The following is a 26,339-nucleotide window of genomic DNA, read 5'->3' as shown; positions in this document are numbered from 1 at the left end:
CAAAGAGTCAGACATGACTGAGCACACACACACACTTATATTCTTGGTTAAGATTTGATTTTTTTAAAAAAAGACCTTAGGGTCTCCAACATTCTACAGGCAAATATTAGGAAGAGGAAGCTGCTCAGTTGCCAGAGAGGATGTATACTTCTTCAGATATAACCAAAAAGGATGATGGAAAACTACTCCCAGAAGGTGGAGCCAATAGCCATGAGAACAATGGAGAGAAGCATTAATTCCCAGGGAAGAGAACTGGAGCCTGATCCAGGAACAATCCCCACATTCAGGTTGGGAACTTGGCAACGTATGTCCAGTGAGATTTTAGAATTGCTGCATACCAGTGACTGCTTCATCTTCTGCAGTGGGCCATCAATTTTTGTAGTCTGTCTCTGTTCCACTATGATATGTGGTACCCCAAATAATCTAGGATCATAGGATTCCAAAATGAAAGACCCATGGAACACACCTGAACCTGACTCACAGCTCAGAGTATCACTGCCACAGCTGCTCAGCCAACCTGTAGGCAAGATGTAAAAATTTTGTTATTGCAAACTACTAAGAATTTTTTGATACACAGCAAAAACTGATCAGGGCTTCCCTGGTGGCTCATATGGTTAAAAAATTGCCTGTGATGCAGAAGACCGGGGTTCCATCCCTCGGTCAGGAAGATCCGCTGGAGGAGGGAATGGCTACCCACTCCAGTATTCTTGGGGCTTCCCTAGTGACTCAGATGGTAAAGAATCTGCCTGCAATGGGAGGACCCAAGTTCAGTCCCTGGGTTGGGAAGATCCCCTGGAGGAGGGCATGGCAACCCACTCCAGTATTCTTGCCTGGAGAATTCCATGGACAGAGGACCCTAGCAGGATACAGTCCATGGGGTCACAAAGAGTCGGACATGACTAAGTGACTGAGCACAGCATGGCAGCAAAGGTGAGAGAGTAGGTGGAGGAGAAAGTTGGAATGTCCCTCTATTTCCAAATCAGGTTCAGTTCAGTTGCTCAGTCGTGTCCGACTCTGCGACCCCATGAATCGCAGCATGCCAGGCCTCCCTGTCCATCACCAACTCCCGGAGTTTACTCAGACTCATGCCCATCGAGTCAGTGATGCCATCCAGCCATCTCATCCTCTGTTGTCCCCTTCTCCTTCTGCCCTCAACCCCTCCCAGCATGAGGGTCTTTTCCAATGAGTCAACTCTTCGCATGAGGTGGCCAAAGTATTGGAGTTTTCAGTTTCAGCATCAGTCCTTTCAATGAACACCCAGGACTGATCTCCTTTAGGATGGACTGGTTGGATCTCCTTGCAGTCCAAGGGACTCTCAAGAGTCTTCTCCAACACCACAGTTCAAAAGCATCAATTCTTCGGCACTCAGCTTTCTTCACAGTCCAACTCTCAAATCCATACATGACCACTGGAAAAACCATAGCCTTGGCTAGATGGACCTTTGTTGACAAAGTAGCATCTCTGCTTTTTAATATGTTATCTAGGTTGGTCATAACTTTCCTTCCAAGGAGTAAGCATCTTTTCATTTCAAGGCTGCAATCACCATCTTCAGTGATTTCGAAGCCCCCCAAAATAAAGTCTGACACTGTTTCCACTGTTTCCCCATCTATTTCCCGTGAAGTGATGGGACCGGATGTCATGATCTTAGTTTTCTGAAAGTTGAGCTTTAAGCCAACTTTTCCACTCTCCTCTTTCACTTTCATCAAGAGGCTCTTCAGTTCCTCTTCACTTTCTGCCATAAGGGTGGTGTCATCTGTATATCTGAGGTTATTGATATTTCTCCCAGCAATCTTGATTCCAGCTTGTGCTCCTTCTAGCCCAGCATTTCTCATGATGTACTCTGCATATAAGTTAAATAAGCAGGGTGACAATATACAGCCTTGACATACTCCTTTTCCTATTTGGAATCAAATCAGTCTGTTGGTCCATGTCCAGTTCTAACTGTTGCTTCCTGACCTGCATATAGGTTTCTCAAGAGGCAGGTCAGGTGGTCTGGTATTCCCGTCTCTTTCAGAATTTTCCACAGTTTATTGTGGTCCACACAAAGGCTTTGGCATAGTCAATAAAGCAGAAATAGATGTTTTTCTGGAACTCTTTTGCTTTTTCGATGATCCAGCAGATGTTGGCAATTTGATCTCTGGTTCCTCTGCCTTTTCTAAAACCAGCTTGAACATCTGGAAGTTCACGGTTCACGTATTGCTGAAGCCTGGCTTGGAGAATTTTGAGCATCACTTTACTAGCGTGTGAGGTGAGTGCAGTTTAGAGTATTCCAAATATGACATCCACAACACATACCAGAAATGTGTTCAAACGACTAATGTCCAGAATTTTATATCAAAGTTTAAAGATTAGTGATAATATTAAAACTCAGACAATAACTATAGTCCCAAATAAAGTCCTGTTATTAAAAAATTCCTTGGGAATGAGATTGAGGTATAGAATGCCAAGGAATATTAGAACCTCTTAGATAATATTGTTTTTGTTTTATTTTTTTACTTTTAAAACCTCTTAAATAATTTTTATGCAGACCACACAAATCTTAATAATCATATCTCAACAGCATTTTTCTAATAAGTATCTTGAAGGCAATTATTAAAATAGACATCAGAGACAAAAATTAATTTTTCTATTTATATAAAAGATTAAAAAAATCACTTGTCCATTTTTTGAGCCATCAACTTGCACCCATTAAGGTGAATATAGAAAAAATTAAGACTTTTATTGAAAAATTATTTGAATAATTGTTAGCAATGGCTAAATTAGTAATAATAATATTTATTTTGCTCTGATGTAAACTTTATATACTTAATTTCATGTTAAGCAATATTTGATACAACAAAACACCAACATAAAATAATTCAGACTTATCCATGGAGTTTGTTTTAATGGGAACAGACTTGTGTTCAATGACCACAAACCACTTTAACAGATTTTACTTGTTTATATAAGACACATTTTTAAAAAGACATTTATTGTTCATTTTTCCTGGCATTAGCTAGGGACAATCTTGCCACAATTCTACTTTATAAAACTGGAAGAAAGGAACACTCAATTTGATGTTCATGTGAAATATAATTACCCACTTTTCTTCCTTTACAACATGTACTCCATAGACAGGATGACAAGGCAAGAGGTACATAATACACTGCCTGTCATTAATAACAAGTATGCTCTTTTGAAATTATTTTACAATAGCACTTATTGAAAATACCCTTTACTTGCTTTTTGGACTACTATGGATATTATAGAACTTTAACAAGTATTGCCTGTTTCAAATCAAAAATATAAATAGGAATTTATTAAATAAGTGAAATGACCAGTACAGTCATAAACAAGTATTGTAAATTTCAATACATACCAAGTTTCATATTTACCCATGACCCTTAAGATGATTACATGGGCAGGCTCTGGGTCCTATGCCAGGACTGCAGAGAGACACAGCTCCTTCACCTTGACCTGAAGAAATATTACACACTCTCCAAGATTTTTCTAAAAGGCTGCCTACTAAATAAATCTTTCTTCAATCTCCCAAGCATATGTGATCTCTTCTTCCTTTAAATCCATACAGTATCTGGCTTATCCCTCTAATAATGATAAAGCTAATAACAGCCCAAATCACACTGACTTATCCTTGGGAACTTCAAATATGCTTCATCCATGCTAAACTTACATTCACTATCCATCTCATTTCTTCCTTGCAGGCTCCTGCAAAGTAAGTACTGTTATTTCCACTTTATAGATGAGGAAACTGGGCAAAGATTTGAGCTTAGGATTTAACTCCAAAAATGGTGATCTTAACAACTCTTGATCTGCATTTGAATCATATATGATTTCTGTCTTCTCCCCCCCTCAGCTGGGGAGATCTTTGGGCAGGTACCACATGTGACCATCTCTGTATCACTTTATATATCTTCACAGTGTCTTACACAGTAAAAAAAAAAAAAAAAAAAAAAAAAAAATTCAATTCTCTGTCTTCTAAAAAGCAGCTATTCTTTCCACATTTGTCTCTTAAATTGGAACATATGCCCAGTTGGTGTCCTGATTAACATGGTGATCTCTTCATTCTTTTCCTAAAAAGCTGTTATTAGCCCTTGGGTGTTTCCTACCAGTATTATCTTAGGATCAATTAGTAATCACACTTGGGTAGAAGTTTAACTACTGCAGATGCTTTCAAATTGTGGTGCAGAAAAGACTCTTGAGAGTTCCTTGGACAGCAAAGAGATCAAACTAGTCGATCCTAAAGGAAATTGACGCTAAGAGTTCATTGGAAGGACTGATGCTGAAGCTCCAATACTTTGGCCACTTGATGCAATGAGTCAACTCATTGAAAAGGACCCTGATGCTGGGAAAGACTGAAGGTAGGAGGAGAAGGGGACAATAAGAGAATGTGATTGTTGAATGGCATCACCAACTCAATGGACATGAGTTTGAGCAAACTTGGGAAGATAGTGAAGGACAAGGAAGCCTGTTGTGCTGCAGTCCACGGGGTTGCAAAGAGTCAGGCATGACTTAGCAAATAAACAAAGAGAAGAAGTTTAACTACTCAGAGAAAAGATTAAGTCACTGTGGAGTCACTAAATTTCTTTAGATTTCTGAATGCCATCTGAGTATTAATCAGAAATTAATCAGAAATTCAGAGGAGAAACCATCTGAAAGTGAAGGGGAAGGCAAGCAGAGATAATTAATAGCACATTAGAAATAAAACATCATGAGTTCAATGGGTTTCAAGGGAACATGCAGATTATACTAAGATCTTATGAGGAAGGGAAACTGCTGAATGCTAGTATCGTTGTGATTCCCACACTGAGGTAAGACAGAAACACAGACGGGGGCCCACCAGGAGTCCAGCTCCTCCTGCCTGTACATGCTCCATCACCACATATCCTGGCAATGGCCTGAGAATGCGAAAAATCACGTGAAAACGCTATAAACAGTCTTTCAGGCAGGACATGAGTAGCCTGTCTACCAGCTCTAGCTTGAAGGAAGTCCTAGGAGAGTTTGGGAGTGATGTCATGAAGGAAGTCGTTATGTATAAAATGATATCAAGCCTCGGTACTTTTGTATCCTCTCTGTTTTGCTTTGGACATTGGTGTTGTGGCCTGAAAGGTGACTCTGTAGATTATTCTTTCCATTAGCTTGGCTCGGCAAAGGAGGAAACAGAACTGAAAGTAGCTGTGTTGGGGAAAGGGGTCTGAGTTTAATAGAGGGTTTGTATTTTTATAAATAGAAGAGACTTAAGAATGTTTTTATGCTGGGAAGAGAGAGTCAGCATAGAGAGAGAGAAGAGACTTGAGAATGTTTTTATGCTGGGAAGGGGGAGTCAGCAGAGAGAGAGAGAGAGAGAGAGAGAGAGAGAGAGAGAGAGAGATACAATGTTAGAAATTAGCTAAAGGGGTAATTTAAGGAGTAAGTTCCTTGAAGTAGCCCCTGAGTGCTATATCAAGTTTTTGCTAAATAATTATTTTAGCCTGAATGGGGCTCAGGGTACAGAGGTATCAGCACTGATCTGGAGGAGGGCTGGGTTTACAACTGAGCTGAAGGAAGGAGTGAAGAGAGGATGCAGGTATGGGTATGTTCAGAGAGGTGTGGGGTTTGAGTTGGGAGAGATAACACAATGACTTCTGAGTTCTTTACAAAGGAGATGAGGTTCACTGCCTAGAGTGAGAGGGAAATAGGTAAGGCAGAGGGCTTCTGGAGATTGGGGAAGGTTAACAATAACAGTGAAATGGACAATAGAAGAGCTGCCTTGTGTTGAGGGCAAAACTGAGGTTGCAGACCACTTGTAGTGTGAGCAGTCTGTATGGTGTTAGGATTTTCTTTACCTGGGGTAACTATTTGCAGTAAAGAAAGGGGAGAAGAGGCAGATTTACCAAGAGCTGAGCCATTGCTGGGCTTCCCAGGTGGAGCTAGTGGTAAAGAACCTACTTGCCAGTGGGTTCAATCCCTGGGTCAAGAAGATCCTCTGCAGAAGGGCATGGCAATCCACTCCAGTATTCTTGCCTGGAGAATCCCATGGACAGAGTCTGGCAGGCTACAGTCCATAGTGTCACACAGAGTTGGACACGACTGAAGTGACACAGCATGCATGCACGTGTAGGCATTCCTATATAATTTTTTTTCTTTTTTTTTCCATTTATTTTGATTAGTTGGAGGCTAATTATTTTACAATATTGTAGTGGTTTTTGCCATACATTGACATAATTTTTAACAATCCTGTTATATGTGTGGGTTATCATATTTTCTCTCAAAGACTTTGGGTGGATACAAATAAATGAATATCCTGAATTGCATTTTGTAGCACTAAGACTTTGACTTGATTAGAATTATTGATAAGACAAGCTCTAACTCAGCTGTGCCCAGAAATTCCTTCTCACCTGTCACTCTCATCTTACTTATCAAGAAAGTGCTCATCCTGGACTTCTCTGGTGGTCCAGTGGTTAAGAATCCACCTGCCAGCACAGGGGACACAGATCTGATCCCTAGTTTAGAAAGATCCCACATGCCACAGGGCAACTAAGCCTGTATGCCACAACTACTGAGCCCACACGCCGTAACTACCAAAGCCTGCATGACTGAGAGCCTATGCTCTGCAACGAGAGAAGACACTGCAATGAGAAGCCTGAACACCGCAACTAGAGAGTAACTCCCGCTCACGGCAGCTAGAGAAAGCCCTCGAGCAGCGACAAAGACCCAGCGCAGTCAAAAATAAATAATGATGAATAAACGAATGAATAAAATAAATGAATGAATAAAGTACCCATCCTTTCACTCATTTCATATGTCTTCCACTTCATGAAGCGTTCCTAGGCTGCCAGACCTAGACGTCAGTTCTCTCTCCTTTAACATCTCATGGCACTTTGATGATAATTCTCTTACAATACTTATACACTGCTTTCTGTAGTAGAGTTGTTTGTTTGTTTGTTTGTTTTTGCTCTTTAACTCCTGCACCATTAGGCTCTAAGCTCTCTGAGGACACTGTCTGTATTCAATGCATCCCTGTAGCATCTGGCAGGTGCCTTGTGCACCGTTGGTTTGAAATGAACACTTGAGGAAGTAGATGGATTATGAAGAGGAAATCCCAACTTTACAAAGGAAGTAAGTTAGGATGTGAATTTTTTTTTTTCAACAAAGCTTCATGTTTTTGCTAAATAATTAGTTCTTGTAAGGCATTTAATGGGTTTCCCTAGTGGCACTAGTGGTAAAGAACACCCTTGCCAATGAAGGGGACATAAAAAATGTGGGTTCAATCCCTGGGTTGGGAAGATCCCCTGGAGAAGGGAATGGCAACCCAATCCAGTATTGTTGCCTGGATAATCCCATGGTAGAGGAGCCTGGTGGGCTATAGTCCCATAGTGTCGCAAAAGAGCTAGACATGACAGATGTGACTTAGCATGCATGCACATACAATGGATTTAATATATAATTTACAAAATTTCAATTGAACTAGAAACACTTCAGTTTCAAATTTTTAACTGACCTAGAAACAATTTCTTTGTACAAAGTACATGTATGAAACCACTAACTTCGGATTATTTGCTAGTGCTCATGTTTTCGTTAACAGAAATTGTTGAAACTAAAGGTCTTTGTTTAGACTTTCCACGTTCTCTTGGTTATTTGTGCTCCTCTTGGAAACTCTGGCTCAGATTTTAAGGCCAAACATAATTCTCCAGAGTAGGAGAAGGTGTAAGTAATAGACCTCATTTTAAGATGATTCAGTCTGGGCGAGAGAGCACAATCTCTGGAGTCGGGTATTCCTCAGGTTCAGTCTCGTCTCCACTCACTACCACGGAGTTCAAGGAAAATTTTACTTCTCTGAACTGTGTCCTTACAAATTAATGGCAATAACAACACATCTAGCTCACAAGTGAGTGGTGAGAAGAAAATATATGTTAAGTACCTAATCACAACGCTTAACTCCTGAGCCATGATTGTGTCTGATTCTTTCATGGGTGTAAGCGGTAGTGAGAAGGAAATGGCAACCCACTCCAGTCTTCTTGCCTGGGAAACCCCATGAACAGAGGAGCCTGGTAGGGCTGTAGTTCATGGGGTCATGTGACTGAGCACACACGCATGAGGAGGGTGGAGGAAGATGTGTTGGTAATAATGCGCTGGCAGTACACAGGTAGAAATGAAAAAAAATTGGGAAAATGTTCTGAAAAGGTGCCTTGGTGAGAAAATTAGATCAATATCAGCCCTACTCTTTGGAGATGTAGATCTTCACAGTGTGCCTTTATATTTGGCTTAAAGCATTTCTGAAAGAACAGGTTGTTATGCCAAAATGGGATTACACAAAGACATTACAAAAGAAAATATATCTTTTAAGAATTTCCTAAGATGTCTGTGTTATTGGTCCTGTATGTAACTTTCTGTTCTTCAGAAAGAGAGGAGTCACATCGCAAAGGGGGTCCTCAAAGGATCACCTTACAGGATCTACACTGAGGAGTCCCTACAACTTTAGTTACGACATAGTAGAAAATGTCTCTGCTAATGACTTGAGCATTTTATTTCTTGGATCTGTGATCACTTATTATTTTAACCTTTCAAACCCAGTAATTTTAAAGCATTCGACTCAGCTACAGTACTTTTATTGGCCTGGAAATGTTTTATTGCAGCTTGGCTGACATTTTCCCTTACTAATGTCATTAGCACTACTTAAAAATGAATTATGTAGGGGTGTACAGTACTACCTTTGTTTTGAGAAAATATTACGATTTTTATGAGCACATGAGGTGGGTCTCGTGGGAGTAAACGTTAGCAACATATATCTTTCTGATTCTCCAGGCATGCTTACATTTCTAATAAGCACAAGTAGTTTGGCTTGGAAAAGGGCCTGGAGTTAGATTTATTTTTTCAAGATCATATTGATTCTCATAACATCCCTTAAAGAAAAGTCCAGCTTCAGAGTCACTAAGGCTTAATTAAAATCTCTAGCACACAGTGTGTTAATATCCCTTACCTATTTTGGAGTTTTAGCTCCTGGTAATTATATGCTAACACGGGTGTTCAATAGGTCATTGAAATAAAATAAATGCAGGCATCTTTAAAGTCAGATATTATGTTCGTCTACATTTTCATATTTAAAAAGTACAAAATAATACGTGTAACTATATGGCTGATTCATGTCAATGTATGACAAAACCCACTGAAATGTTGTGAAGTGATTGGCCTCCAACTAATAAAATAATATTTAAAAAATAAATAAATAAATAAAAAGTACAAAATAAAGGAAAAGGGATGTTGTTTAACCTTGGAGAATCCTGAAGGGATGGACAAAAACAAGCATTTTCGCAGGAAAATAACCATTATCTGTGGAAAGAAATCCTAATTAAAGAAAATGGAAAAGCAAAGAAAGAACAAAATTCCTTAATATACAAATGCTTTGCTGAGTCTTTAATAGGTAAAGACTCAGGGTCCCAAACTGTGTTTCCTGGTTCTATGAAAGTGCCTGTAGAGCTTCCAGTTTCTGGGCGGATTCTCAAAGCGACGTCCTGAGGGCATGTCCATCTTCATCTGGGAACTTATTAAAAATACAAAGTCTTGGGCCTGCTCAGGGCTCAGAACTGGGGTTCTTGAGGGCAGGGCTGGTGATCTGTGTTTTCACAAGCCCTTCAGACTCTCTTGGGCTTCCCCGGTGGCTCAGCTGGTAAAGAATCTGCCTGCAATGCGGGAGACCTGGGTTTGACCTCAGGGTTGGGAAGATCCTCTAGAGGACGAGATGGCAACCCACTCCAATATTCTTGCCTGGAGAATCCCATAGACAGAGGAGCTGGTGGGCTATGGTCCATAGCACTGCAAAGAGTAGAACACGACGGAAGCGACGTAGTACACACCACGCACTATATAAAAATGTTATAAAATTTCTGGCTCAACTGAGGAAAATTTGATACTCATTCACTATGTTTACAAGTGTATTCCTTTCAGCATTTTTCTGTTTTATTTTCTGCTTTATTAGATTTTTAAAATATTAATAGCAAAAGTCATAATGCTTGTTAAAGAAATCAGGCACTACAGAGATGTATATATGAATATAAATGTGCCATATCTCTGTTTCAAATAGCCTTTTTTCTTAATTTAAGTACAACATATGTCCATTCTAAAACATTTAGAAAAGGTAGCCAAGCAAAAGAACTGAATCACGGCACAGTCTCCCATTCTGAATTAACCCCTAACCCCTGTTAATATTTTGGTGTAGCTCTTTCAATTTTCCCAATACTTGTATTTATTAAAAATGATACCTACTTTTTTGCAATGGATCTTTTTTGCTCACTACTGTCTTCTGGGGATTCCTCTGCATCATTAAAATGGAAAATCTTGCATTTCCTAAAGCATGAAATCATGTATTTCCTAAAGCATGATATGTAATATGTGCCATAGTTGATGCATAAAGTGTTTTTTTTAGTGTTACATAAACACAGTTTAAACATTTTTAATGGTTATACTTTTTGTTTGTGAGTAACTGAAAAATACAACTAGTATATTGAGCCTGCAATTTGGCAGATACTGTTGCCTTTAGTAAGGCTAAAGAAGGTAGCACTGTGATCATCGACTCTTATGGAGACTACGTGGATTACACTGAGATCCTTAGTTGTGCCCATGAACATTTCAAGCAACTTCTTGGACTCAATGACAATGAGGTCTTCATCCCATCAGGCCCAGTGTTCCCTTTCAATGACAAAGTTTTAACTCGCCCTGTCCAATCCCAAAATGAAAATCAGAGATAGCCTATCTATGTAATTTAATAAAAATCAGTATAATGCTCTATCCTAGATAAAAAGGAGAAACAAGAGAGAATAATTTGTATAAAAGAATATATATTTTAGTGAATTAGGTGGCTGGTCTTGACTACTATGGTGGACCTAATGGGAGATTCAATGAGAATGTGAGGTTGGGAGTATAGACACAAAGAGGCGAGTTTCAAGGTAACTCAAATACCGTGAGTGGCATGGCCATTGGAGATGCTGATTTTCCAAAATTGTGAACAACTTTTGGTAAAGTTCTGAACAAGATGAAAGAATGGTTTTCCCTGATGTACAAAGGAGCTGTATTTCTGGAAAAACCAGCATATATTATATGAAAGCTGGGCAAAAAAATTTTGCATTTACATGTTAAATGGATTTAGGTCTGGCTTAGGTAATTATGGGGCTTCCCTGGTGGCTCAGCTGGTAAAGAATCCACCTGCAATGCGGGAGAACTGGGTTCGATCCCTGGGTTGGGAAGATCCCCTGAAGAAGGGAGCGGCTGCCCACTCCAGCATTCTGGCTTGGAGAATTCCATGGACTGTATGGTCCACGGGGTCGCAAAGAGTCAGACATGACTGAGTGACTTTCACTTTCACTTTCTGGGTAATTATGGGCTTCCCTAGAGGCTCACACAGGAAGGAATCTGCCTGCCAATGTAGGAAGCCTGGGTTCAATCCCTGGGATGAGATGATCTCCTGAAGAAGGAAATGGCAACCCACTCCAGTATTCTTGCCTGGAGGATTCCATGGACAGAGAAGCCTGGTGGGACACAGTCCATGGGGTCGCCAAGAGTCAGATGCAACTGAGTGACTAACAATTTCACTTTCTTTTTCAATCATTTCTCTAAGTTTTTATGAAGACATTTAGGGGGTTAACAAAGAGGTATTTATGTTCCTTGGGAAAAACTTCTTCATTTCTCAAAGGACTGCTTAATGGAATTGCCCTCAAGTGTGTTCTGTGACCAAAGGACAATTCCTCCCATCCCCGCAGAAGCCCTCTGGTGGGGGAAAACTTTGGTTGGAAGATCTGGTTTGTAGTTAATGTTACCCTTTTCACATAATTAGCTTTGTGATCTTGTGCAAGTCACAACCTCTGTAAGCTATAATTTTCTCACCCATAAAAATGTACTAAAAATACACTACCTCACCGAGCTGTGAAGATGAAATGAAATGATGTATGTGAAGGTGGCTTGTAAATGCTAAAGCATGATATAAAACGTCAGTCGTTGGTATTATAAGAGTGCAATATCTAGTCCCACCTTGAGAGATTTCAGGAGCACAATTCCTTAGCTTCACAGGTACAAGTCGTTTTGTGCAATGAATGCAGGTAATTTTTGAGTACCACATGGGGACAGTATCTAGAGAAAGTGAAGAGTATGAGAGGAAAGAGATAAATTCCAGTGAGAGTCTCTCTGTTTACAGCTCATTCCTTCCTGAGCCCTCCTCAGCAAACACTGGGGCCTGATTTGGCACTGCAGCACCACTAATCCTGGGCTTCTGAGCTTTTCTCCTTATCATCAGATCTCATGGACAACATCAGGTTACCCAGAAGTCACATTACTGGTTAATCTGGGATTGGTCTGCTAGCTCAGGATTTCTGAGTTCAGGCTAGGACGAGAATTTGCTATTTCTGGCAGCCTATATGCTGTTGGAAAAATGAATGATTTTCACTGAGACTCTGTTCTCTTTCCATATTTCAAATTATTCGAATGGTCTCTTTCTGTGAGTGGATTCAGGTGAGAATTACCCCCATGAGGTGCTTATCAGGAAATGGCAATGCTGACAAGATCCAGAGAGGATAGCCTAGAGTGAAAACGGCATGTTCAGAAGGGTAGGGGACAACGCTGAAAGCACCTGGCTTGGAGACGTATCTCTGACACTTAACCACCCTGGGCCTTGATTTCCCACCTTCAAAGTCAGGCAGTTAGACCAAAACTGAGTCATGAGGTCTCCTACGTCTCTGCCCACATTTAAGATTCTATCATTCTGTGGGTCAGTTTAGAGATGAGGGGGTGTACATTCCCAACCTCCTGCCATGGGCAGGAGAGGAAGTACTCCACTGGAGGGTCCCAGATGGGCCTTTGGGAGGAGTAAAGATTCCACTCTGTGACATCACAATGTCCAGCCCAGGCTCAACCCTGGCTACTGAGGAGAAATTATCTGCTATATTAAAGGTGGGACGCTACCTGATGGAGCTAGAAGGAATCAGCCAGCCATGACTCTGGTTCAGGTACGTGACATTTGCTAAACTCAGAACAAATTTACTGTGTCTAAAGGAACAAGGGGCTTCCCTGATGGCTCAGACAATAAAGAATATGCCTGCAGTGCAGTAGACCTGGGTTCAACCCCTGGGTCAGGAAGATCCCCTGGAGAAGGGAATGGCTATCCAGAGGACAGGACTATGAGATAGGCGTGTCTCCAGACTTAGGAGTAACAGGGTAAGCACAGAGATGACGCACCAGTTACTTTCGGGCAATGTAAAGGATCCAAATGAGCAGATCAAATGCCACAGGAGCTCCCAGCAGAAACACAGCTGTGACATCTTCTCCAAACAGCCAGATTGACTACTGTGAAGACAGACCACAAGAACATTTTCAAGACGATTGGTGCCTAGTCCTCTCCCCATCTATTGAGGGGCGTAAAAGAGGCAAGAGAACCTCAAAAGGTCAGTGTAAAACTGCTTTCTAAAACAGTCTTCAATTAGTGCCCGGTGATGTCTATTCTTTTATCCAGGTATTCTTTTAATAGCTTCTCCCCAGAATGATGTGAGTGAGTGCTAACTTGCTTCAGTTGTGTCCGACTCTGTGTGACCCTATGGACTGTAGCCTTCCAGGCTCCTCTGTCTTTGGGATTCTCCAGGCAAGAATACTGAAGTCGGTTACCATGCCCTCCTCCAGGGGATTTTCCCAATCCAGGGATCGAACCCGAGTCTCTTATGTCTCCTGCATTGGCAGGCAGGTTTTTTACCATTACTGCCACCTGGGAAGCCCCAAATGAGTAAGATACTCTTTGTGACCCATGGACTATAGCCCACCAGGCTCCTCTGTGCATGGAATTCTATGGGGGAAGAATAAATTAAATGAAAAACAAGTTAACTGAAAGAAGTATTTTAATAGACGGTTGTATAAAAAATGCAAACAAAAAGGAGGGAAAAGATATTATGGATTAGCAATCAATATTGATTTTCAAGTCTGCTTTTGAAGTTTCAAGGCTTAAAAGGCAAAAGGTCACCCCTAGAAACAGTGAAAGAGAAGGGCCTTCTGGTTGAGAAGAAAGTAAAACAGTTCAGTTGAGACTGTCTACTGCTCCTCCCCCTAAAGAACTCCCACTAGTGAAATCATCGCTGGGGAGGCAGACAGTTCTGTTTTCTTTACCTTGCCTTGGGGTTTTGGCTTCTAACTTATTTGTTTCTTCCTGGAGTCTCGAGGCCCTGGGAGCCTCTGAGTGACGGCAAATAGCTGCTCTGTTTACCAGGAGGGCGGAGGGTGGGGTGGGTGCCAGGCTCTGACTCATCTACATTGGCTGCCCTCTGCACACCACGACCCCAGAGCCAAGTGCAGGACTGTTCAGGCAGGCACGCTGAGATCCGCCTGCGAGATCCAAGTTTATTGCCATGTTCCTTTCCCAAGTGGAAACAGCAGTCCAATGTTCTGACAGGTAGATTAGTTGCCGGCCAGGGACCCCAAGAGGAACAGACAAGGCAGGGAGACCCAGTCTCTATCCACAGCACACAATTTTAACACTCTGGCCTCCAACACCCTGGGAATAAATATGTCTCAGCTGCAAAGCCAATATTCACTCGCTCTATAAAAGTAGTAATAATCTGAAGCATGTAAATAAATCCAGAGGCTCAGATAAAAACAAAATGTGTTTGCACATTGACTCTAGCACATATTCAACTTCCATCTAGAGAAGCCACTATGATTTTCACAATTAGATTATGACCCAACCTCAAGTCCTTGGAAAGAAAAAGCTCACAGGTCCAGTGTTTAGACTTTATTCATTTTATAGTCATTGAAAACTACGTTTGTGCTGTGCTAGGCTGCTTTAGTCGTGTCCCACTCTTTGTGGCCCTATGAACCATAGCTCATGAGGCTTTTGTCCATGGGATTCTTTAGACCAGAATACTAGACTGGGTTTCCATGCCCTCCTCCAGGGCATCTTCCCAACCCAGGTTTCGAACCTGCAAGTCTTACATCTCTTGAATTGACAGTTCTTTACCACTGGTGCCATCTGGAAAGCCCTGAAAACTATGTTTAAGTTTAACCTAAAATAACATCCACAAAACACAGAATATTCTAACTTGTCTACACTTACATTTATTGACTATAATGTTCTCTGACCCTTGTGTTAGTCACACACCACAGACTTTTAGAGTTGGGGGGGCAGGTAACTAGAAGATCATCCATTCCAAAGTCCTAATTTCCAGTAAAGGAAACCAGCACAGAGAGGTTAAATATCTTGACTTAGGCCATTGAGCTAGTTAGTGCTATCTTGAGCCTAAGGCTTAAATCCTCTCACTTTCAGCCTGGCGGCCTCTTCAGTACTCCCTGCCCCAATTCATCCTGAAGGAATTTACTGCCTCATACTTGAACTATTTTAATTTCTAAGTCAGGATATTCTAAGATAAGGAAATCTCCTTTTATCACCTTAGTGTGGTTATTGGTAAACTCAGGTACTCTAGGTAGGTGACACTATTCACCAAAGCTCTCCCAACCTTCAGCTCCAAACAAAACAAGCTTTGACCAAGCTCAAGAGAAAGCACCTAAGACCTCATTCAAAAGGCTGAGAATACAATGAAAATGAATCCAGGGAAATGGATTGCCTACTCTGCCTTCTGACCTGATTCAGTTCAGTTTAGTTCATTTCAGTCACTCAGTCATGTCTAGTACTTTGCGACCCCATGGACTGCAGCACAGCAGGCTTCTCAGTCCATCACCAACTCCTGGAGCCTGCTCAAACTCATGTCCATCAAGATGGTGATGCCACCCAACCATCTCATCCTCTGTTGTCCCCTTCTCCTCCTGTCTTCAATCTTTCCCAGCATCAGACCTCATTAGAAGCAGTCTATTAAAAAAAAAAAAAGGCATTTATACAGTTAATGAGCTTTTTGCTTTATAATAAATATACAAACTTTCTGTGGCCTTTTCCAGTTTAGGTAGATCACTTTTCTTATGTGTAGTGGTAATAGTTGCTCAGTTATGTCTGCCAGGCTCCTCTGTTCATGGAATCCTCCTGGCAAGAATGCCAGAGTGGGTTGCCATTTGCTATTCCCTTCTCTAGGGGATCTTCCTGACCCAGGGATTGAGCCTGTGTCTCCTGTGTTGCAGGCAGATTCTTTACTGTCTGAACCACCAGGGAAGCCTTTGCTTATGTGTATGCACGTGTATCCTCTGTGGTATGTATGTGTGTACTCTGTAAAGGCACGTGTGAGTAAACTTAACCTGGCAGGCATGGAGGTTCACACCATCCGTGGTAACAGACCTATCTTTATTACCTAGTTTGTCTCCTATATGAGCCTTTCCTGACTTAAACCATGAATTGACATTTTGTTTAGAGTTATTGATAATTTAGGAGCAATCTAAGGCATGTCCAGAGTTCATTTTATGTAGAGTTATCTATGTTTTGCTGCTCTAATTAATCTGTAAGTTTGAGTCCAGGCACTCCCTGATACAGGTACTCAGAGTTTCCTCCAACTGAATTCATTGCAAGTTTATTAACATCAGCCTAAAGTCCCAAAATCTGAAAGAAAATGAAATGAAGAGTTGTTGGATATAAGCACAGACCTCATTTGTATAACCACCAGCTCCAAAGACCTGATTAATATTTTCTAGGTCACTAGTTTGTTTTTTAACTCACTGAAATGCATTTATCCTATAAGGATCTTCCATAGGTTTCTGGTTTTCCAGATTGACTGTCTTTAATAAAAGAGAATTATGAAATGATTACCAACAGGAAAGACGATTCCATCATGGCATAGAGTTTAAACAAAGCTGTGGTAGTATCTTTCAGCTTCCATATTCATTTCAAAAGTTGTGCAATAGATTGAGTAATTTTATACATCTTATCGCATCAAACGGCAGGAGAAAGCTTGACTATGAAAAATGAAGGGATAAGAGGAGCTTTCGTTTCAGATTCTCCATTGTGGGTTCTGAACTTTCAAATGTCTCCAGCAAGCTGAAACACAGGTATGCTGACTGTACTTTTGAAAAGCTTTCCACCTGAGAAATGCATCCTGACAAGTGTTATTAACAGCCGTGGGAGAGAAAAAAGAGAAAGAAAGGAAATCTACCTCACCAGAGATCCTGAGACATTTGACTCCCTCTCTCTCTCTCCCCCTCCTCCTCCCCTCCCTCTCTCAGTGCCGCCACCTGGGGAGCCTTGGCAAAGGACCACACCTGGATGGCTGACACATGCCAGACACTCCCCTTCAACTTAGCCCAGCCCCCACACCCACTCTCCCAAGAATTGTGCAACGAGCCCTTTGTAACCCAAGGTCTGTGAAGTCTGCAAAGGAATGTGACCCGGAGCCAACAGGCGCTGCTGCCACCAGGGCCAAGAAGGAACTCTCCTGCTGTTTACCTCGCCCTTGGGGGAATCGCAGAAAGTGCAAGATGTGCTCTACCAGGAAGGAGAACGGAGCCCTTGGCGGGAGTGAGAAGCAGACACCCCAGGGCCCGCTGCCCTCGTCTCTGCCAGCCTCCAGAGGCGTGCTTTGGGCTGCTCTTAGGAGAAGACTCTGAATCAGTTTTGAGTCATTCCACTTTGTCCGGTTGTGCCTCTACTGAACGTTGTAGTGGTAGCGCCCATTCCTCCAGTTTCCCAGTGTAGGATGAAGGGTGATCATAATGGGTGTGTGTGTGTGTGTGTGTGTGTGTGTGTGTGTTAGTCACTCAGTCACACACAGCTCTTTGCGAACCCATGGACTGTAGCCCACCAGGTTCCTCTGTCCATGGGATTTCCCAGGCAAGACTACTGGAATGTGTAGCCATTTCCTCCTCCAGGGGATCTTCCTACTGCATGGATCAAACTCACATCTCTCATGTCTCCTGCATTGCAGGAGGATTCTTTACCTGCTGAGCCATTGGGGAAGCCCCACAATGTAGTATAGTTAACTATTATATTATTTTACCAATACTGCTTATAAACAAAAGGTGGTCCAAGAAAAACAAGACTTGCTAGCCAGTTGAGAAGACCGCTCACTTGACAACTAGAATGCCAGTATTCTTCTGCTCCTTTCAAGCATGTTTAGAATGCAAAGCCATTTCTATCAGCAGAGGTGAAAGCTTTCCTTTCATGTTAGAATCAGTTCTTTGTATGCTAGGAACTGACACTATCTTACTCCTCTCACCAGCATAAAACTTCTTGTATCCTGTCCTTCCAAGGTGGTTATTATCCTTTCTTCTTTCTACCCCAAATGAATTCAGTGTCAGTTTCAATCAAATCTGTAGTTTCTGACAACGGACGATGTACCAGTATACCAGGCACAGTGGCAACAACAAAATACAATGTTTTCCATAAATTGGGTTCTGTTAACAATTAAGGATTTAGGTGAGGAGATGAGATATACACCTGTGAAGAGTTCAAAAGCAAAGAAAGAACTGCATAACCATGTGAGAAATGCTCTTGTGGACTTCAGAGTGCCCAGGACTTCAGCGAGCCCAGGGCAGAGGCAAAGTTGTCTCCAGGGTTTAGGTTGCTCATCACAGCACAGTTAGGACTTGAGAGAACTTTTGAAGAGAAACTGAACCGTGACTGATGCAAGCTTGGGGAGGAAGACAATTTTCTGGCACAAATTTTGGCCCCGGCCCAATGGGTCTTGTCCCACTCAGCCCTCATCTCCACCCTCTCCCTGTGCTTTCACAACGCCTTCTTTGCATGTGATACGAACAGTTCACAAGGTTGCTTTGGGACAAGGAAACTGGAGTCCCGGAAACATGACACTCCAGAAAGAATGAAACCCACCCTCATAGGTGCCATCTGTGAAAGGGCCCACCTGCTGTAACCTGAGTTGTGTTGCACTTTAATTATGGACCTAGGCTTCCTGACTTTACGCCCCAAGTCAACATGTTCTAAATCTGATTCATTATCTTCCTCCAAATCTGATCTTTTGTGACTCCCATCTCGGCCCATGACCTCAGCACATTTCCAGCTATTCTGGCTAGAAGTGTGGGCCACCAGGCCCAGGAGGTTACGGCTCCACATCTCTTTGGAATCCATCGCTTCCTGCCGGTTCTGCTGGCAGCTGCCCTGGACCAGGCTGTTTCCCACCGTGTTTCCCGGGGTAAGTCATCTCCCCAGCTTCATTCCTCTGCACTCTGCTGGTCACACCTTTCTAAAACAAACACTAGACTTTGTCACTTGCCAGTTTTAAAACAGTTCAGGTTTCCCACTGTTTAAAAAAGTGAGGACTGAACTCATCTTGGGCTTCCCAGGTAGTGCAAGTGGTTAAGAACCCGTTGACCAATGCAGGAGACGTAAAGGACACGTGTTTGATCCCTGGTTTGGGAAGATCCCCTAGAGGAGGGCATGGCAACCCCCTCCAGTATTCTTGCCTGGAGAATCCCATGGACAGAGGAGCCTGGCAGGCTACGGCCCATGGGGTCACAGAGTTGGACATGGCTACAGTGACTTAGCATGCATACACAAACTCATCTTGGCTTTCAAGGGGTCCTTCACTTTCTCCAGCCTCCCTGAGCCGCGCCTCTCCCCGGCCACCTGTTCACCTGGTCCTGCCCACCCTCTGCACCGGATGGATCCCTTTGCTTCACTTTCTCCAGCCTGTCCAGAACTTCCCTACCCTCTGTTCTTTCTTATGCAGGTCTATGCTGATAGCTAAACTCCTGCACGAATCCTCCTCAAAGGGGTGACCACTTTCTTCCCCCATTACTTATGATCTCCTCATGACATTCATATTATGTATGACCCTTTATGCTGAAGGAGTAAGCTGGGTGTGGTTGAAACACCAGGGAGAAGGGAGCAGAAGAATGTTTTAAGACAGGGATTAACATGTCAGAGAGGATTCCCAGGTGGTGCTAGTGGTAAAGAATCTTGTCTGCCAATGCAGGAGATATGCATTCAATCCCTGGGTTGAGAAGATCCCTTGAAGGAGTGCATCGCGACCCACTCCAGCATTTTTGCCTGGGGAATCCCTGGTGGGCTACAGTCCATGCGGTCACAGAGTTGGACATGCCTGTGCAACTGAGCACATAGCATGTCAAAAGCTCAGAGGAGACAACCTGTCTCCTCTGACCAGTTCACAGGAGTTGGTGGAAGTCGAGTCTGAGTCGAGGGGAAGGAGCTGAGAGGAGATGGCTCTGGAGAAAGATGCAGAGGCTAGTCCTGCTAAGGAGCTGGGACTTTAGCTTGACATCAGCGGGCCACTCTAAAGGGTTATAAGCAGGGGAGGGATAGGATACTACCTGCTTTTTAAAAGAATATAGTGTCCAGAGAAAAGACGGGAATGAAGAGAGCCTGGAGAAAGGAGTCTCAGTTAGAATCCTGGCAGGGTAAACCAAGGAGGTGATGAACTGGGTCTAGATTAGTGACAGTGGGAAGAGAGGAAGACTGGGCTTCCGGGAGCTTTAGAAAGGAGGACTAATGAGGTCTGGTTGCTTGACCAGGCCTGGATTACTTGGAGGAGAAGTGAAGGAAGACAGCCAGAAAAGGCCCAGCAGACACTGTCCTAGGTGCAGTACCACTTCCTGATAATGCCTCACACCAGGGAGACTTCATATTATCCTGAAAGAAACAGGAGGCAACAAGGATTTCTTGGCCTGGGTAACCCTATCTTTTTTTTTTTTTTTTTTTTAACTTATTTTTAATTGGAGGATAATTTCTTTACAATACTGTGGTGGACTCTGACATGCATCAACATGAATCAGCTCTAGGTATACATATGTCCCCTCCCTCTAGAACCTCCCTCCCACCTCCCACCCCATCCCACCTACATTCTTGAAAGAGAAAACTGGAAGTGGTGTGGAGCATGGCCAGAAAGGAGAAGACTGGTCACAGACAGACTAGACGGCAGAGCTACTGAGGTGGGGTGTTAAATGCTGACAGCGCAAAGCTGCTCAAGGCAGGGGGCCCTTCTTGGTGCTGGCAATTCTTCCTCAAACATAGTTTAATGAAAAAAAAAAAATAGTGTTTTAATTGAAAAGTTATATGTGCATGTTGTAAAAAAAAAAAAAAAGAAAAATTAAATAGCGCTACACCATGAAAAACAATTCTCCCTCCCACCCCAGGCCCCAGTCCTTTTCCTCCATGGAGACTTTGCAAGTTTTACATACTCCCCAGAAAGGTTTTGTACATATCCAAATGTGTCTGAGTATGTATTATGCGCATGCTCTCTGTGTACATATGTGTATATACAGATGCACAGATCTACTTTTTAAAATGAGATTACTATACAGAAGCCTTGTGTGTGTTAATTGCTCAGTCGTATCTGACTCTTTGAGACCCTGTGGACTGCAGCCCGCCAGGCTCCCCTATCCAGGCAAGATTTCTGATTCTCCAGGCAAGATTATTGGAGTGGGTTGCCATTCTCTTCTCCAGGGGATCTTTCTGACCCAGGGACTGAACCCTGTACTGCAGGTCTCTGGTACTGCAAACAGATTCTTTAGCATCTGAGCCACCAGAGAAGCCGAAACATAGGCCTTCCTTTTTTTTAAAAAATGGGAAACTGTATTTCGTTATACCATTTTTATGTCAGCTTCATTCTCTTCAATGTCTACTACAGCTATGCTCCTATGGTGATCTCACAAACCCCCTGCTGATTAACATCAAAGTCGAACTTGGTTTTGAAGTGTCCTTTTCCTTGCACCGCATCCTCAGCTCCTCCTACGCTGGCTGCTTTAAACTCTTCCTGGCTCCACCCTGGGGCACTCTCTCCTTTCACGCAGCTCTTTTCCAATCTAAAGTAAGAGAACTCCTTCTGCAGCAAAAAGAATTTAGCACAAGCTAAATTTTCTTCCATCATGGAGTCAACTGGCCAACCTGGCTTATCAGATCATATTTCTTGGGCAAAAAGATCAGTCTTTTCTCTAATCTATGAAGTGTGCTTCGAATTGTACTTATCCAGGTGCAGCAAAGCGGGTTATCAACTCTAAAACGTCAGAGCCCCACTGCCAATCAGAGTTAAGCTCAGAGTAGCGGAGATTTTTCTTCTCAGAGATGATGCTTTGAATAAGGCTGGCCACTAAGTCACTTCAATCATGTTCAACTCTTTGTGACCCCATGGACTGTAGCCCACCAGGCTCCTCTGTCCATGGGATTCTCCAGGCAAGTATGCTGGAGTGGGTGACTATACCCTCCTCCAAGGGATCTTCTCAACCCAGGGATCGAATCCTTGTCTCCTGCACTGGCAGGCGGATTCTTTACCACTAGTGCCATGTGGGAAGGCCTTCATCCTGTCCTACCCATCCCCAAAATCTGCCCATAAAGCCAGGATAAAATGCACATGAATAGAAAATTCTACAGGTGTGCCACCTACTGATTCACCCATGGGACAGGCCTGGGCTTTCCCTTTGTTGGGTCTGCGCCTCAGCCTACAAGTTGCTGCTCCTTACTTCCTACCTCTACCAGCACTGTCAGGAAACACTGTACTGGGAGCCCCTAAACCAACCTTGTATAAAGGGGACTCCTCTGTCCCCTCTCTGGGTTGCTTTCTGCGAGTCCCCTTCTTTGGGACAACATAGGCAGTCCTAACAGTGCGGCTGAGTTGGGTAGGTCACAGCAAGCCTCGGTTCCTAGAGAGGAGGAATCAGAGGTTCCTCTTATGTCTTACCCAAGTTTACAGTCACAGGCTGAGTCATCTGTCCCCCAGGCCAGTGTTCCCCAGAGATATCAGCTCTGAGGGGGTGGGGGCAGGGCTGCGGGGGCAGGTGAAGAACAGTTTATCTCCAAGGCAGCGGCTGAGGGGCAAAAAGACATGCAGGCTACGCCAGATGACAAGGGAGGTCAGCACCCCTCTTGCGTGTCTGCCTCCACATACACTGATGTTTGATAACTGGGCCGTAAAGAAGGCTGAGCGCCAAAGAATTCATGCTTTCAAACTGTGGTGTTGGAGAGGACTCCTGAGAGTCCCTTGGGCAGAAAGGACATCAAACCAGTCAATCCTAAAGGAAATCAACCCTGAATATTCATTGGAAGGACTAATGCTGAAGCTCCAATACTTTGGCCACCTGATTCGAAGAGCAGACTCATTGGAAAAGACCCTGATGCTGGGAAAGACTGAGGGCAGGAAGAGAAGCGGGAGACAGAAGATGAGATGGTTGGATGGCACCTTCGACTCGACGGACAAGAGTTTGAGCAAGCTCTGGGATTTTGTGATGGACGGGGAAGCCTGGCGTGCTGCAGTTCATGGGGTCGCAAAGAATTGGACATGACTGAGTGACTGAAGAACAACAAAGAACAACAGCACAAACAAAGTAAGTGCTGCTAGAGATGCTGGAACGGGGTGGACCTTTCTTATGAACAGAAACAGCGTCCCTTTAGTCTTCATGTTTCACTGGAAGGGCCTGGAAAGGGCTGAGATTCCCATCTGTCTGGAATTGAAGTGAATGACTCACTATGGACCCCATTCCCAATGGAAGTGGCTTTGGCTTATATCCTGTATTCACAGAAACTCAGCTTCACTGTTAGTTTGCAGGGATCCACCCAGAGGATTCTCCACGGCAGGCCAACAGGCACGCATTTGGGCTGCATGGGATGACATCTCTAGATTAGATCCCTGGTCTGGCTCCCTTTGTTTTGTTGTTGGTTTGTTGTTTCCAGAGCCCGCAAACCTGATGACAAGAGCTGAGGGCAGCTGTGCTTATGTCAGGCAAGGCTCTGAGGACATTGTCAGATATTTACACAGAGAAACAGTCCTTGGTGGGAACAACTTGAAAAAAAAAAAAGGAAAATGACATTGCTTATTGTTTTCAAGATCATTCTACTTTAAAATTTTTTAAACATAAAACGGGGGCTTTCTCAGTGACTCAAATGGTAAAGAATCTGCCTACAATGCAGGAGATGCAGGTTTGATCCCTGGGTGGGGAAGATCTCCTGGAGAAGGGAATGGCAACCCACTCCAATATTCTTGCCTGGAGAATTCCACGGAGAGAGGAGCCTGATGGGCTACACTCCATGGGGTCACAAAGAGTCGGATACAACTGAAATGACTTAGCACGCACTCTCGCATGCACGAGCAACTAACACACATACACAAACATAAAGGATAAATGAACTTCAGGTGTTTTGAGAGCAATAGAGCCATTGTTGTGAAGGCAGCACACCCTAGAGGCGGATAAGGAATCTGGAAGGTACACAGAGACATGGTTGCTCGTCCTCGCTGCCAAGGACTCACTCATGCCCTTGGACAAATATCCACTTCACTGCTTGACTCGGGGATCTTGGATCTGGGAGACCTGTGCACCAACCGAGGCTTTGCTAGTAACTGTCCAGTGTTAACATGAAGCTCCTCTGAGCCTCAGAGTCTCTTGGTTTATGAAATGGGAATAAGAACCCTTTCCCTGCCTGCCTGCCCCAGCTTCTGTGGCGGTCAAATGAATCTATGTGAAAATAACTTGTTAACCATCGAGTACTCTATGTTTTTTCCCCCAAGTAGGGCATAATGTCTTTTGATGGAAGTGAAGAAGGAGTTTGGGATGAGAGTGATGGAGAATGGAAAAAGGATTAGGGCTCCCCTAGGACACACAGGCAAACTCTGGGAGATAGTGAGGGAGAGGGAGGCCTGGCATGCTGCCTTCCCTGGGGTCTCAAAGAGTTGGACAGGACTTGGCAACAAGACACACAGAGGGTGTGGGGCATGGTTGCAGCTGGTACCAGAGACCATGGGTCTGCGGTGCTGACATCTGCCTCAGCCATTGATGCACAACAGGATGTTGGCTGGGGTGGTGAAAGGAATTGGGAGCATGGACAAGGGAAAATATATTATAGTTACAGTATCTAAGCTGAAAAGGGAGAGGATGGAAGAAAGGAACAAGCTGATAGATTTGGGGAACTGGGGGTACTAGTGAGATTGTCAGTACCACGAGCACAGGGAAGTTAGGTGGTAAGGTAGGCAGTAGTGGGTGAGGCTGGAGTTCAAGGTTTGTGACCTGGAGAACATCCAGGTATCTGAACAAGGGGTCACAAGGGAGGGTGTGCTGGCTGGGAGGACTACGTGGGAGCTGAAGGACCTTAGGTCAAAGGTCAGTTACAGGACTTGGGGTGGAGAGAGTGAGAGCCGAGTGCCAAGATCCCGAGGAACATGAGTGAGTTGATAGATCTGGGGACAGCCATGGGGCAAGCAGGACCTGTGGACGGTAAGGACATCAAAGGTGGAAGGCTGGAAGGAGAATGCTGCTGCAGCTGCTTCAGGGTTAGGGAGGCCCAGAAAATAGAATGGCCCCAAGGCGTGCTCAGATTTAAAAGCTGATATGCAGTATACATGAATTGGTCACCTTATGTACAGGTAATCAAAAGTTGTAGGGGCACCTTGGCCTCAACAGGTAAACCAATATGTGTGTGTAGTCAGTCGTGTCAAACTCTTTGCAACCCTTTGGACTGAAGCCCTCCAGGCTCCTCTGCTCATGGAATTTTCCAGGCAAGAATACTGGAGTGGGTTGCCATGCCCTCCTCCAGGGATCAACCCTGCATTTCCTGTACTGGCAGGAAGACACTTCACCACTGTGCCACAAGAGAAGCCCGTGTAAACATATAGAACAAACTGTTTTGGACAACTCCTTTTAGCCATTGACATTTTAAGTTATAGTAGGCTCAACAGCATGTGGGAGTTGGTTCGCACCAGTGGATGAGGGATGCACATCGTCAAATTTTCTGGAATTTTGGCAAGCTGGGTGTTAAGTTGGTAGCTTGAAGCAGACCTGGGAGGGAATAGTTATGCCAAGAAAATTTTCAAACACTTCACCACTAGGGCTTTTTCTCCCCTGGAAATCTGGTTGTTGAACATTTTCCAGTACACCACTGAATAGGCCTAATGAGAACCTCCAATCTGCCCAGGCTTACAGTCCTGTTGAGGGTTTAACTGTGTCACTAAAGGAGAAATGTCATAATGCCCAGCGTGTGTGGATGTGACCTTCTTGAAAGTAGGGTTCTGCCCATGTAATTAAGATGTCAGTTAAGATGAGGACATCCTGGAGTAATAGTTATTGTTGTTTAGTCGCTCAGTTGTATCTGACTCTTCTGTGACCCCAAGGACCGTAGCCGCCACCCGCTCCCCACCCTCCTCTGTCCATGGATTTCCCAGGCACGGATACTGGAGTGGGTGCTTAATCCCACGTGACTGTAGTCTGTAAGAGCAGCCACAAAGACAGACACACAGAGAGAGGAGCACCGTACGAAGACAGAGCAGGGAGGACACTGTGGTGATGGAGGCAGAGACTGAGGCATGCCAAGGATGGCCCAGCGCCAGAAGCTAAGAGGATGCCATGAGCTTTGTTCCCTCGGAGTCACCAGAAGAAACCGACCTGGCCCACAACACCTTGATTTCAGACTTCAGCCTCCCAGGGCTGTGAGATGATACGCTTCCATTGCTCTAAGCCATCCACTTTGTACTAGCTTGTTCAGCATGGCTAGAAACCGACACACCTGCAAT

Source organism: Muntiacus reevesi, chromosome 12 (assembly GCF_963930625.1).
Source record: "Muntiacus reevesi chromosome 12, mMunRee1.1, whole genome shotgun sequence".
Lineage (NCBI taxonomy): Eukaryota > Metazoa > Chordata > Mammalia > Artiodactyla > Cervidae > Muntiacus > Muntiacus reevesi.
The sequence above is the reverse complement of the archived record's forward strand: the minus strand, read 5'-3'. Positions refer to the sequence as shown.